This window comes from Schistocerca americana, unplaced genomic scaffold (assembly GCF_021461395.2).
Source record: "Schistocerca americana isolate TAMUIC-IGC-003095 unplaced genomic scaffold, iqSchAmer2.1 HiC_scaffold_117, whole genome shotgun sequence".
Lineage (NCBI taxonomy): Eukaryota > Metazoa > Arthropoda > Insecta > Orthoptera > Acrididae > Schistocerca > Schistocerca americana.
This window is the reverse complement of record NW_025725231.1, coordinates 261,809-277,683: the sequence shown is the minus strand read 5'-3', so window position 1 is coordinate 277,683 and position 15,875 is coordinate 261,809. Positions and strand designations below refer to the sequence as shown.

General features: G+C 42.3%; 1 protein-coding gene across 1 annotated transcript in view; it reads right to left on the bottom strand.

The window, feature by feature from the left end:
* The window catches only part of LOC124562657 (ankyrin-3-like), an 82,014-nt gene extending 71,671 nt beyond the window's left edge, over nucleotides 1-10,343 (bottom strand). Inside the window, exon 1 of the mRNA XM_047130946.1 lies at nucleotides 10,165-10,343. The gene's annotated coding sequence lies outside the window, so the exon portion shown is untranslated. The remainder of the gene's footprint in view (nucleotides 1-10,164) is intronic.
* Between the last annotated feature and the right edge of the window lie 5,532 nt (nucleotides 10,344-15,875).

Below are 15,875 nucleotides of genomic sequence, written 5' to 3'. Positions count from 1 at the left end.
AGGACATCCTATCCAGTAGGAGCCATGGCAAATGATTACTTTTTTTGATGCATAAATAATTAAGACAGTCACGTGGAAATGTCGTCAACTCACGGAGTAACAGTGTGATAAGTTTCTTTTTTTAACCATTCTTGACGGCCCACATCAAGTCTGGTCTTCCGCCATTTCCTTTGTTTGTCTCCACAGGCACACAGCCGACCAAGCGAGCAGAACCGTTGTTCCAGCTCCAAGTACTGGAAACGCTGTCCAATGCTCCGTACTGCATGCCTGGACTGCACAATTGCGAAGGACGTTTCCGTTTTCCAATATCTATGTACCCTAAAACGTGTCACTGTTTCGTGGCGTGCAATTTAGTAAGTAAGGACTACGAAATGCACCACTTACGCTTCGCGGAAACTGAATGTAACCTGGCGTCTACTGCGACTGCTGTTTCCAACCAACCACAACATGACACAACTGACGTCTTGGGAGAATTCACTGACTTCCCGTTAATTGTAAATGACGGGAAAATTCTCCGTGCAACTTCGTATGCATTACGAAGCTAAAAATGAAATTTCCATCCCGATGACAAATTTATTACTGTCTGTTTATTTGCATACTGATGAGTGAACCATCATTTGCACATTTAACAGCACATGACGATTCTTGCTGCACGAATTTCGTGAAAGGAAATACGGACCAGTACTGTACGAGATGTGTCCACACTAGGAATAAGAAAATACCGCACCCGTTGCTACCGCTGCCGATCTTTGACCGACGACGAAAACGCCGGATAAACCACTAACCAAAACGCAGTATGCGTAAAATACGTGTAGTAAGAAGGACTATTTAGTTTGTTTCCATCACAGCACATTCATACACTTCACCAAATCACAAACTGCCCTTTCAGTCGCAGCTGCAGAAACGTGTCAGCACACCCTGCCTTCCAAGCAACAATGTGGGAGGGAAACAAACGTCAGTGCTGTGTTCTGCCTCTGCACTGGGAGTAGAGAGAGTCCCGTGAAATCACGACGGGTCAAAGCCAGTGTGTGGCATCGCTAGGACACTCTGTGGGGAGTCTTGTTTTACGGTACGTGTTTGTGCTGAAGTTACCATGCAGCCTTAGATTTTAATTTGGAAGGCATGATATATACGGCAAAGTGCGTTGAATATATTGCAAATGTGGACATCGCAATATACTCTGTTCATCACATTAAACTTCATGTAAACATTACACTATGTACTCTTCCGCGTTTGCGGGAACCTCTTCGGATTTAGTTTCAGGTGGAGCAGATGCCAAGCGGTCACAAGTGCAATCAAGTACGATAATGAGCTTTCGTTTTATGCTGTGCGCATCGACTTGTGCTGTAATACGGGGCTACAGTTTTACCGGCGCATTTAGCTTTGACAGCGCTGGCCGGGCAAGTGGTCCAGCTACCGTGCACTGGTGTGAGCAGTGGCGGTTCAGAGGTAGAAAGAGACGAGCAGAGGACAACACAACTCTGGATGTGAATTTTTAAACAGAAGGAAATAATATATGGTAAAACTCTGGTGGTTTTCTCCTTAGGAGACCGGACGGAAAATGTAACATGTCATCGATATTAGCGAACATAGTATTTTAATTAAAAGCAGGAGTGATGAAAATTCGTGACTAACGAGGGTAATTTTTCTACATAAGCTGTGTGTGGCGTAAAAGCGAACTGTAGTAGCGCAATGTAGTAAAATACTTAAGCCACCGAAGGCATTAGAGTCAGTCATCTGGTAATCTCTGAACTCCTTCCACATCGGACACCGCTGAATACACTTCAGTACAACTACGTTGATAACGAGTCTATCAGAGACAGAACCCCAAGCCACAAAAATGTCCACATTTCCTCCTCCTCCTCTTTCGTGACGTGCTGTTCTGCAGTTCGCCATCGTTTGGCAGCGACGTGTCACAAAGCTTCGCGCATTAGTTGCAGTACGTTTGACAGCGTAATGTCTTGTTATTTCTCGCGACAAATCCTTAACTTGGCTCCATATCAATTCTGTAGGGTTCAGACTGCTGTGTTAAGATCACAACTCTGCAAATAATCCATTTGTACAGCGTGCTCGACGGCGTCAAAATTGTCTTCCATCTTTCTGCGACATTTATCACTCTGGCTCATGTGAGACCACATCTGTCCTACAAAACAATGGGCATATTCAAACAGTTTTTAATTTTTCTCCAAAAAATTTAATCACGTAATGTTTTATCTTCAACCATCTTTTGAAATCTTTTATAATATATCTGTAATTAAGAATGTATACTTGCGACGAAAACCAGAAATTTTCGTGTGATATGCAATTGTAAACTACAAGATGTGCATTTTTCTTACAATTGGTGATGCACAAGTTAATTGCCATATATGACTCAAAACCGTATCAACCAAAACCACTAAAAATAAACGCAAAATATACCTATTTAAAACAGCAGATAAAAATTCGCTTGATGCCTTCCTAAGAGTGTCTCCATTCCTCCCAAGCTAATTATGTAAGTGTAGACCAGATACGGCTCAAATTCAAAGATACAGTATCGGCAGCAATAGATCCATATCGTCTAAGTTAATAAGAGACGGGACTGATCCATCATGGTACACAAAACACATCAGAACACTGTTGCAGAAGCAACGAAAAAAGCATGCCAAATTCAGAAGAACGCAGAAGCCCCAAAACTGGCTAAGTTTCACGGAAGCTCGAAATTTAGTGCGGACGTCTATGCGAGATGCTTTTAATAGTTTCCACAATGAAATATTGTCTCAAAATATGGTAGAAAACCCAAAGAGAATCTGGTCGTATGTAAAGTACACCAGTGGCAAAAAACAGTCAACACCGCGATAGCGATGGAGAAGTTACCGATGATGGTGCCTCTGAAAAACCACAGCAGCTGTTAGCAAGAGTGACATAAAAGTAGGTAGCTTAGGTGTTGCGACACAACTCAAATCACTTAAGAAAGGCAATTCTTCCGGTCCAGATGGTATACCAATCAGGTTCCTTTCAGAGTATGCAGATACAATACCGCCTTTCTTGGCAATCACATACATCTGCTCACTTGACGAAAGGTCTGCTCCTAAAGACTGGAAAGTAGCACAGGTCACACCAATACTCAAGGAAGGAAATAGGAGTAATCCACTTAATTACAAACCCATATCACTGACCTCAATTTGCAGGATGATTCTGGAGCACATACTGTACTTTAACATTATAAATCACCTTGAAGAAAATGACTTATTGATACATAACCAACACGGATTCAGAAAATATCGTTCTTTATTCCCATCAAGTAATGAGTGCTGTCGACAAGGGATCTCATATCGATTCGATATTCCTAGATTTCCAGAAGGCTTGATACCGTTCCTCACAAGCGAGTATTAATCAAATTACGTGCATATGGAGTATCGTCTCAGTTGTGTGATTGGATTCGTGATTTCCTCTCCGAGAGAGGTCACAGTTCGTGGCGATAGACGGTAAATCATCGACTAGAACAGAAGTGATATCAGCCGTTCCGCAGGGTAGTGTCATAGGCCCTCTGCTGTTCCTGATTTACCTAAATGATCTAGGAGATATCTGAGCAGCCCCCTTAGATTGTTTGCAGATGACGCTGTAATTTACAGTCTAGTAAAGTCATCAGACGATCAATTCCAACTACAAAATGACCTAGAGAGAATTTCTGTATGGTGCGAAAAGTGGCAGTTGGTACTAACAAGGGAACCTCCCCATCGCACCCCCTCAGATTTAGTTATAAGTTGGCACAGTGGATAGGCCTTGAAAAACTGAACACAGATCAATTGAGAAAACAGGAAGAAGTTGTGTGGAACTGTGAAAAAATAAGCAAAATATACAAACTGAGTAGTTCATGGGAAGATATGCAACATCAAGGACACTAGGAACGCAGGAGCGCCGTGGTCTCGTGGTAACGTGGGCAGCTGCGGAATGAAACGTCCCTGGTTCAAATCTTCCGTCGAGTGAAAAATTTTAACTTTTTATTTTCAGTTTATGCGACAAACTCTCATATTTTCATCACTTTTTTGGGAGTGGTTATCACATCCACAAGAAAACCTAAATCGGGTAAGGTAGAAGAATCTTTTTACCCATTCGCCAAGTGTACAAGTTAGGTGGGTCGAAAACATATTCCTGTCATGTGACGCACATGCCGTTACCAGTGTCGTATAGAATATATCAGATGTGTTTTCCTGTGGAGGAATCGGTTGAGCTATGACCTTGCGATCAAATGTTTTCGGTTCCCATTGGAGAGGCACGTCCTTTCGTCTACTAATCGCACGGTTTTGCGATGCGGTCGCAAAACACAGACACTAAACTTATTACAGTGAATAGAGATGTCAATGAACGAACGGACAGATAATAACTATGCAAAAATAAAGAAAGTAACATTTTCACTCGAGAGAAGACTTGAACCAAGGACCTCTCGTTCAGCAGCTGCTCACGCTACCACGGGACCACAGCGCTCCTGAGCTCATGTTCTCCATGATGTTTCCCATGTGGTCCATGGACTACTCAGTTTGTATATTTTGCTTATTTTTTCACAGTTCCACACAACTTCTTCCTGTTTTCTCGATCTGTGTTCAGTTTATCAAGGCCTATCCACTGTGCCAACTTATAACTAAATCTGAGGGGGGTGCGATGGGGAGGTTCCCTTGCAAGCAAAGAAAAGTGCGAGGTCATCCACATCGGTACTAAAAGAAATCCGAGTAATTTTGGGTATACGATAAATCGCACAAATCTTAGGGCTGTCAATTCGACTAAATACCTAGGAATTACAATTACAAGCAACTTAAATTGGAAAGATCACATAGACAATATTGTGGGGAAGGCGAAACAAAGACTGCGCTTTGTTGGCAGAACACTAATGAGACAGCCTACATCACACTTGTCCATCCTCTGCTGGAATATTGCTGCGCGGTATGGGATCCTTACCAGGTAGGATTGACGGAGGACATCGAAAAAGTTCAAGGAAGGGCAGCTCATTTCGTGTTATCGCGAAACAGGGGTGAGAGTGTAACTGATATGATACGCGAGTTGGGCTGAGAGTCACTGAATCGAAGGCAGTCTTGATTGAGGAGAGATCTATTTACGAAATTTCAATCTCCAACTTTCTCTCCCGAATGTGTAAATATTTTGTCGACACCCAACTACGTAGGAAGAAATGATCATGATAATAAAATAAGAGACATCAGAGATCGAACGGAAAGATTTAGGTGTTCTTTTTTCCCACGCGCCATTCGAGAGTGGAATGGTAGAGTAGTAGTATGAAAACGGTTCGATGAACCCTCTGCCAGGCACTAGAGTGTGAATTGCAGAGTAACCATATAGATGTATATGTACATGTGATGAGTTTCATATTTAAATGCTTTAGGTATTCAAACCAAACAAAGAAAATTACGCACCACGTGGAGTGTAGAACCACCGCCCGCCGGCACACACGATGGTCAGTTTACGACCCTGTCCATCACGCCACGCATACAGTTCACCTCCCTTATTTCTGATACATAGTCCTACTCGAAAAGTCAAAAGCTGATTTTTGTCTGTAATCTTGTGAAGAACATTAACTACTTGTTTCTCGCCATTAACGGTGTTCCACGCGCGTGTTTCACTACGAAGCAGGAAGCAGTGTCGTCCATTTTCGTGGTACGTATGAACAGCGAGACAATCAGAGCACAAGTACTGGTTACAGAGACTGTGACTGTACACAATTTTTAAGATAAAAGTTACGTAGGTAAAGTACGATTAAGATAGACGTTGATGGCTGTTAATACGTCAGAATGTCTGAAAGGTTCTTCCGCACTGACATACTAATAAGCTACCGAACACTTAAGTTGGACCTACTTCCAAGAGCGGAGCACCACCAGTTTAAGAGAGCTACGGCTGCTGACCAAGGCTGCTGACCAATCATCCCGCTTGCGTTTGTTTACATCTGGTTTGCTCTTATGATGAAGTACATGCTACATACGAACCCCGTAGCCCCACCCTTTATTTCGCATTCACGTTCGTTGTCCTACCCGTCTCACAGCCATACTACCTTACTCCACACCAACCTACCTCTCGCTGTGCTACGGAGTACTGAAAGCTTGTTCCCAACAAGTAAGAGTCTCAGCCAGATATGTATTTTTCCTTATAGACTGAAATACGCTGTTGTTCAAAAACTGCGTAAAAATGAGGGGTCGACAGAAGCGTCCGATCCCACGCGTCGGCTTTGACCCGTGACGTAAGGGTGTTGTGTGTGACGTCACGACGGCGCGGAGTTTGGTTTGTGAGTGTGGCGTGTTTGTAGATGTCGTCGTGTTGTGGTTTGTTGTGCTCTCTGGTGGTATGTTCAGGGTTTTAGTTTGTGTGGTGTAATGGGCTCAGTTTGCTTTTGCTCATTATCCAGAATTGTTCGAGTGTCGGCTGTGTTTGTGGTGGAATTCGTTTCAGTGAGTTAACGATTTTGTGTGAAGGTTAATTTAGTGTTCGCTATACATCGTGTGGTAATTTTAGTAAAATTAATCGGTTGTTTTTGTTCAGGAATGGATATGACGGATAAAATTAACAGTGCGCAGGTCAAGGGAAGTGTTCGATTCCAATGTATGGCTGTGTATGTTGGTATTGGGAGATGTTTTTGAGCTATATAGGCCGAGGAACGTGTTTGATCCTAATTTATGGGATCGGGAGCTGCTGTTGAGCTATATAGGTCAAGGGAAGTGTCCGATTCCAGATAATATTGTGTTTAGTGGTATTTGGGGAGTTTTGTGTGGTTTTGTATGGGGGTGGGCGTCTAAATTCGTTTATATTTAGTTTGCCCCCCCACTCTCCACCCAAAAACACCCCATTTCCCGCGCTTGTCCCGTTAGTGTCATTAGGCTTTTTATGGAAAGTGTGTGTGTGTGTGTGTGTGTGTGTGTGTGTGTGTGTGTGTGTTTTTCGATGTATTTTCGTCCTCAGTGTCTACGTAACGACTTTATATGCGCCATATTGGAATCGTGGTTTATGGTCCTTTCCGCCATATTTGTGACGTCAAAGCAGACGGGCGGGATCGGACGCTTCCGTATTTCCAAAATGGGGATAGGTCTGACGCTAACAACTACCAGCCAGTCTCACTTCTGATAGCTTTATTCAAAAGTCTTGAAAAACTAATGTATTCAGGAGTAGCATCACGTACCTGTAAAAATGAAGTACTATCAAAATGTCAATTTGGTTTTCAGAAAGGCTTTTCAAGAGAAAATGTTATAAATATGCTTTCACTGATCAATATTAAATGCACTGAATAATCAAACATCACCCATTAGGATATTTTGTCACCTCTCAAAGGCTTTTGATGGTGTGAATCATGAATTTCTTCTACACAAGCTTAAGTATTGTGGTATGAATGGGACAGTGCACAAATGGTTTAATTCATATTTAACTGGAAGAATGCAGAAGGCAGAAATTAGCACTACAGATTGTCTGCAAAAATCAGCAGAGTCCTTTAACTGAGGAGGTATCAAGAATGGTGTCCCACAGTCTTGGGTCCCTTACTGTTCTCAATATACATTAATGACTTTCTACTCTATATTCATGAAGATGCAAAGCTAGTTCTTTTTGCTAATGATACAAGTACAGTAATCACACTCAAGGAAATTGTAAATAATGTCTTTCACAAAATTATTAAGTGGTTCTCTGCAAATGGACACTCATTAAATTTTGAGAGAAAACAGTGTATGCAATTCTGTGCAGTAAATGGCGTAACACCATTGATAAATATAGGCTATGAAAGCAAGTCTATTGCTAAGGCAGAGTATTCAAAATTTCTGGATGTGTACACTGATGAGACATTGAATTTGAAGAAACATCAATGATCTGCTGAAATGATTAGGTTGAGCTACTTATGCTACTGGGGTTATTGCAAAATATTGGTGATGAACATAATTAAAGTAGCCTACTACGCCTATTTTCATTCGCTGCTTACACATGGTATCGTATTTGGGGGAAACTCGTCACTAAGAGGAAAAGTATTCATAGCATCAGGCTAACAGCTGGAGCCCACCGAAGATGACCTTGCGGACATTTATTTAATGAACTTGAGATATTCACTGTACCTTCGCAGTACATATATTCATTTATGACATTTGTCAATGACTCACCCCAAATCAAAAATAACAGCAAAGTGCATAGCTACAACACTAGAAGAAACGAAGATCTTCACTACTCTGGATTAAATCTCACTTTGTCACAAAAAGGTGTGAATTATGCTGCCACAAAAATATTTGTGTCATTTGCCAAATAGCATTAAAAATCCGGCAGATATCTAAACAACATTTAAAAGAAAATAAAAGTATTCCTGAATGACAGCTCCTACTGAATAGATGAATCTTTAGACATGAAGTATTAACTATAAAAATACTATTTTGTTTAAAGAAAACTTATGTTAAAGTGACACATCCCACATCATTACGAAATGTATTAATGCTCTATGCAACAAGAATCAATGTATGTATGTGTGTATGTATGTACGTATGTATGTATGTATGCAGACCAATTTGTCAACACAACCCATATTTCAGGGAGGTGAGGAGGTGGCTATCGTATCAGCCCTTCTTTGTGGAAGTTTGTCTACAACCACCTGCATTGCTATATTTCATTTACTTCCACAAAAGACGATGAAATTACTCTTAACGTATTAATGTCAAGAGATCCGCTTGCTGTGATATAAACTGTGTATTCCTTTCTCTACGCAACAGCAACACACTTTATACTGTAGGCAACTACATATGTAACAATGCGTTCTTCTTAAAGCCACAACAGTTTAATAATTCTTTATTTGTCCTAATAAAGTATTACTCAGGAGCACCCGTTTGGTTTGACAAGAACATGTACGTGAATCTTCAGTTTCTCCCAGCTTATTTTTTGATGGAACAGTCCACAGGTGAACTGCCTGTTGGTAGTGTCCAGCGAGCACGCTATGAACCGAAAGTACAGCTATGGACTGTTCCATCAAGAATATATATAATAGTTGAGTTCTGCAGTGAGATTTGTAACAGATACTCTGTATCTGGATATCGTTCTGAGCAATGACAAACACTTGTCAGAAAGGATTCTGAGGATGGCTGGTTTTACTGCCAAAGTGTTTGAGTACTGGTCCTTTACGTGGGGCACTGCTTCACACATCCAGATACCCCCTTAGCAGAAAACCGACTACTTTTTTGGTAAGTGTACGGCACAGTCACTGCCTGGAGATGCACGATTATTAACAGAAGTGAAGACTGAGTCCCTAACGCCGGGAATTTTCACAACTTTTCTAGCAAGAGGATCAATTTTAGGTCAACGTAAGAATTCATTCATTTCTGCACTTACACATAATAGAACAAAGACGAAATGGAGGGTAACATTATCTGTCTTACTGACTACCCAACAGACTACCTTGTCACCAAAAACATTTCTCTAGAAAAGTGAAAATATCGAAATTAAATGGAACAGCGTTCTGTACTAAAGCACATTTGCGTGACTTAACGTGCTGAAGATTGCTAATGCAGGACTGGGGGAAAGACGCAAACAGATTAGTTGTACTAAATTCGGCAGTTTTCGTGGAGCCGACTGCTTCGGGAAATATCTGATTCAATGCTCCACTATGGAACTGTCAAAATGCGTCTCGCTTGGTTTGATTTCAAGCCATTAGGAGTAGGATCAGACTGTCCCAAGGTCTACGCACTATCCTGACGTAAAGTAATTGTTTAATTCCTCTATAGTCGAAGTTGCCATAGCACCTTATCTACTTGCACAAGCAGTGTTCCATCATTCTGTTCTGTTATTCCTAACAAGCAGAATAATCCTTTTATGGATCACATGTGTACAAATACGAACCTACATTTCGGGAAAAAAAAAATTCAACAAAATGGCGCGAATACGAGTATAAATCTCGTCCGAGCCTATGCTTTTCTCTCATGCCTAAAGTCCGTAGAACAGCAGAATTAATAGGAATGTCGGTAGGACTTTAAAATAACAAGATTTGTAATACGAAATTCGTTAGTATTTTGAGAGCGTAATAAACGAACGCGGTTTGTTTTATACGCGATAGTCTCCATAGTGAACCTAAATGAAACCTTACAGCTATCGTGAATTTTTCAAAAACAAACCAAAAGAAAACAAAGAAAATAATTCAATACTGTGGGAACGCATGAAAACAGTCGTCCTTACCTTATTAAGGGTGTGGGTGTAGCAGAAGAAATTCTCGGCGCAGAAACAGCAGCACGAAATCCCAACGCAGAACGTCGCACTGGACACGACTCGCTACAAATGCGACAGACGCCTGAAGCGGCAGGGCTGTGGCACGCAGTCAGTGCTGCCAACGGCTGCGAGGCCGGCAGGTACCAACTGCAGCCTGCTACGAGGCCTCACACAGGGGGCAGCGCTTCCAGGGACCCCGCGCAGAACATGCGAACGTAATACGAAGACTGTCGCCCTAATTTTGTTATTGCTGATAAAGTCAAAAAATAATTAAATTTCATCATTTTTTCACTTGCTATTGGCTTTTCTTCATAGGTAAAACAGACTCTTCGGTTACTTTGGCGCAGCGTACAAACCATGCTTACAGGTGTATCAAAATCTAGAATTTTCCAAATCTATAAAAACTCTGGTAAAAACTGAGATAATTGACAATAAAATTAGATTTTTTATCTAAACATAAAGTTTAAAATGTAACAGCTTACTCATTTTTTCATAAATTAAGTAAACTCTAGAGCTGCATACAGCTGTAAGTATGGTTTGTATGCTGTGCCAAATTCATAGTAGAATCTCTCTTACTTATGAAGAGAAGTATACCTATAGCAACAAATGCAGCCAATAGTGGGTGAAAAATGTTGAAATTCCACATGTAAAAAGAAAATTATTTTGTTATGTTTTTGAACTTCCACTGCTATGAGTGTGATTTCTGAATAAAATGTCCTGTGGTGCCTCTCCTGTTACAAGTCGGGCCGTTTGACGTCCTACCCCCCTAAAGACAGCACACCTGTTCATGTGCCCAGTATGTGCGGCGTTCCTTGTAAATGTGGCAGCATTTTCATGCGTCAAACAATTCACAGTTGCAGAGCGTTGTACTGAGCATAAGATATTAAACAAAGGGAGCTTGTCAAGTTGACCATAACTGACCTTCACTTGGAAAACGGACGTGAACTACAGTTCGAAAACACGAGAGTCCTAGCTCACACGTCAACATACTGGGATTCCGTCTGGAGCCGCACGACCGCTACGGTCGCAGGTTCGAATCCTGCCTCCGGCATGGATGTGTGTGATGTCCTTAGGTTAGTTAGGTTTAAGTAGTTCTCAGTTCTAGGGGACTGATGACCTCAGAAGTTAAGTCCCATAGTGCTCAGAGCCATTTGAACCATTTTTTGAATGAGATTAGAGTGGACAGCAACAGTTTTAAAAGAGACGAGGGGAACACAGTTGTCAGGGCGTGGGGGCGGGCACTGTATGTTGAAAGGAAACAACGGTGGACGCTCGACGTTTTCAGACAGACGGGAGCGGCAGCTTCAAACGTGGCGCCGGCCCCTCGTTCCAGATGACGTCATTCGGTCACGCGGCGGGCCAGCGCTGCTACACTATGTGACCAAAAGTATCCGGACACCCCCAAAAACATACGTTTCTCATACTAGGTGCACTGTGCTGCTACCTACTGCGAGCTACTCCATATCAGCGGAACTCACGAACTTCGAATATGGTCAGGTGATAGATGTCACTTGTGTCATACGTCTGTACGCGAGATTTCCACTCTCCTAAACATCCCTAAGTCCAATGTTTTCGAACGCTAAGGGACGCGTACAGCACAAAAGCGTACAGGTCGACCTCGTCTGTTGACTGACAGAGACGACGGACAGTTGAAGAGTGTCGTGATGTGTAATAGGCAGACATCTGTCCAGACAATCACACAGGAATTCTAAACTGCACCAGGATCCACTGCAAGTACTATGACAGTTAGGTCAGAGGTGATAAAACTTGGATTTCACGGTCGAGCGGCTACTCACAAGCCACACATCACGCCGGTAAATGCCAAACGACGCCTCGCTTGGTGTGAGGAGCGTAAACATTGGACGATTGATCAGTGGAAAAACGTTGTGTGGAGTAACGAATCACGGTACATAATGTGGCGATCTGATGGCAGGGAGTGGGTATGGCGAATGCCCTGTGAACATCATCTGTCAGAGTGTGCAGTCCCAACAGTAAAATTCGGAGGCGGTGGTGTTATGGTGTGACCGGGCTTTTCATGGCGGGAGGGGAGGCTTGCACCCCTTGTTGTTTTGCGTGGTACTCTCACAGCAAAGGCCCGCACTGATGATTTAAGCACCTCTTTGCTTCTCACTGTTGAAGAGCAATTCGGGGATGGCGATTGCACCTTTCACCACCATCGAGCACCTGTTCATAATGCACGGTCTGTGGCGGAGTGGTTCACGACGGTAACATTCGTGCAATGGTCTAGCCTACACGGAGTCCTGACCTGAATCCTATACAACACCTCTGGGATGTTGTGGATCGCTGACGTCGTTCCAGGCCTCACCGACCCACGTCACTACCTCTCCTCAGCGCAGAACTCCGTGAAGAATGGGCTGCATTCCGCAAGAAACCTTCCAGCACCTGATTGAACGTATGCCTGCGAGACTGGAAGCTGTCATCAAGGCTAAGGGTGGGCCAACACCATTTTGAATTCCAGTATTAGCGATGGCTAGTGCCAAGAACTTGTAAGTCCTTTTCAGCCTGGTATCTTGATACTTTTGATCACATAATCTAGTTAACCGCCTCTTAACAGCCAATCACACAGAGGTGCGGAATTACCAATAGAAATGTCCATCACAGAAAAGTAACTCAGCAACTCAGAAACTATTGGATTAGAGCAGGCGGTTTCTTGCACTGGAAACGATGAGACAACTAGCTGTTAATTAAGTATTGGTCAAACAAAATGTAGAATGATAATGAGACTGAATGGTAGGCTAAAAGTGACTGATGAAAACCAGTTAGCAGTTCATTACCATAGCACCAGCACTGGTGGTAGACATCCAAACAGTTGTCTGTACGTTGTCAGTTTGGATGCTCCATACTCAAGGGGCTGATTTCATGTATCATGGTTTGACTTGCAATTGCAGACAAGTATATGTGATTTTGACCACTACCAGTATCCCCTGTTTTTCTGTTTCCTTTTTTAATGAAGCACTACCTGTATTACTATTGAGCTTATAGAAAACAGGAGATTATACAAAAATGCAACTGATGAACAAAGAAAAGCTTAATACAGAAGACTAAGGAATTTAGTTAATAGAGAATCTAGGAAAGCAAAAGAAAATTTCAAACTTCCTGTCAGATTAAAACTGTGTGCCGCACCGAGACTCGAACTCGGGACCTTTACCTTTCAAGGGCAAGTGCTCTACCATCTAAGCTACCCAAGCACGGCTCACGATCCGTCCTCACAGCTTTACTTCTGCCAGTACCTCGTCTCCTACCTTCTAAACTTTACAGAAGCTCTCCTGCGAACCTTGCAGAACTAGCACTCCTGAAAGAAAGGATATTGCGGAGACATGGCTTAGCCACAGCCTGGGGGACGTTTCTGGAATGAAATTTTCACTCTACAGAAATGTGCAGGGAAGTGGAAGAAAATATGCAAAACGGAAGAAACTGATTTAGAATACAGAAAGGCAAATCAGTTTTTTAACAAACGTAAAACAACACTCTTAGGCACAATAGAAAATAAAGAGGGGAAATTGCTGTTTGGTGAAGACTTAGTGAAGAGATGGAAAGAATACATAGAGGAGCTGTACGCCGGAACACCTCTTTCCGAGGAAGTAATAGGAAGAGAAGATCAAGAAGATAAAGGTGACAAGGGAGAAGCCATTCTGCAAGAAGAATTTTACAGAGCTCTAAAAGAACTACGAGACAACAAAGCAATGGGTATTGATGACATCCCTGCAGAACTAGTAAAGAACGTCGGTGACAGCACGAAAATGATGCTGCTTAAACTTATTAGGTCCATCTATAATACAGGAGAGATACCGACAGACTTCCAGAAATGTATCATTGTTCCTATTGAAACGGAACTTGTTGTACCGTTCCAATGTTTTATTAAATTGCTAGCACGCAGAAATTATTTGCAAGAGTTTCTTCTCTTGCAGGTAATAGCTGGTGTCCAAAAGGAGAGAATGGACTAAACAGTGTTATTTATTGAATTTTTTTATGTTGCGTATCACGTTTCCCATTTTCTTTTCCTTAGTGCGGCCTGGACGGTATAAATGAGTGAATGTGTGAACTACCAGAAAGCTTTAGGCACAGATTGTAACACTGGACGAATGGTCGCCCTGGCTTAGGGTAGTACCAACCCCCCAAGCGTGAACAAGTTTAGCAGAGACCAAGTTTGCAGGTCAGGGCAAAGATGACACGTAGGCGCGCGTACTGGCTCTGTCAAGTTGACACGCCATCCACACCACGTTTGTAAGCGGAACGGTTAGGCGAATTCGGTAGGAAGAGCACTTGTTCCTAGGTCGTGGTGCGGGACAGACATGGAGACGCAGCTCCCGTTTTGGTAATGTTAACATAGGTATTAGATTGTCTCAAATCTGCTCTGTAATGAAGTCCAGATGTTGAAATCAGGTGCGAGATTACCACTGAACACCATACGGGAATTGATTTTCTTAATTTACTCGAATTTCAGTAGGCCTTGCGTTAGTGCAGAGACCAAGTTTGCAGGTCAGGGCAAAGATGACACGTAGGCGCGCGTACTGGCTCTGTCAAGTTGACACGCCATCCACACCACGTTTGTAAGCGGAACGGTTAGGCGAATTCGGTAGGAAGAGCACTTGTTCCTAGGTCGTGGTGCGGGACAGACATGGAGACGCAGCTCCCGTTTTGGTAATGTTAACATAGGTATTAGATTGTCTCAAATCTGCTCTGTAATGAAGTCCAGATGTTGAAATCAGGTGCGAGATTACCACTGAACACCATAAGGGAATTGATTTTCTTAATTTACTCGAATTTCAGTAGGCCTTGCGTTAGTGCCTTGTTCAGGCAACGCACCATGTGCCTTAAGCTCACGGTCACGTTACTGCTCTGTGCTTAACGGAAATTCACTCATTCAATGTATTTTAATCTGCTCTTCCATTTACAGTAATATTTTTGGGATTTTTATTTATTTTCCATATGTTTTCTTTGTGAATTGGTTTCGCGCCACGTGGTCTGTTGGAGCAACCGCCGCATTGATAAATTGTAGTTTCGATCTGAAAATATATTGTACACGATGAATAATCATACGATAGTGAGCGAGTGTAAAATAGGGCAGGAATAATCGTGTGTGTCCATATTTTTCTGGGTTTCTGTTGGCTACTGAAACTTGGCCATGTGGGTTGAACTGCGTTGCAGTGATGTTTCTTGTGCACCCCCATAACGATCTGATTTGTTGGCGATGTTGTGCGTTAAGTAAAATACTCGTGCCAGTAGAAAAAGTATCGGATTTTAACGCCCACTGATTTGATAAAAATTTGCGAAATACTCTTCCACCCTGACCTAGTTTTGCTTGTATTGTCTTTGCGGAACTTGTTCTGAGTAATCTATAGCAACTGAACGTAATAACCGAGGGTTTAGGTATAATTGTGCGGTTGTATAAAATTACATTGAAGCCAGGTCTGCGCTCTTCTGTCCCATTTCATAATTACGTGGCGAAACTGAACCATGTTAACTAGAGACCGGTTTTGATGATGTACATTGCAAGAGAAACACGACTAGTTGTTGAAATACCATCGGTATTGCATAAATATCAATTAATCTCTACCCTCGACTGATTATTTACTCCGTCTATCATAAAGAATAGGTGGCAGTCAGTACCACAGTCGAATTGTGGGTCATGAAAGCAAATAAAAGCTATATACTGCCTA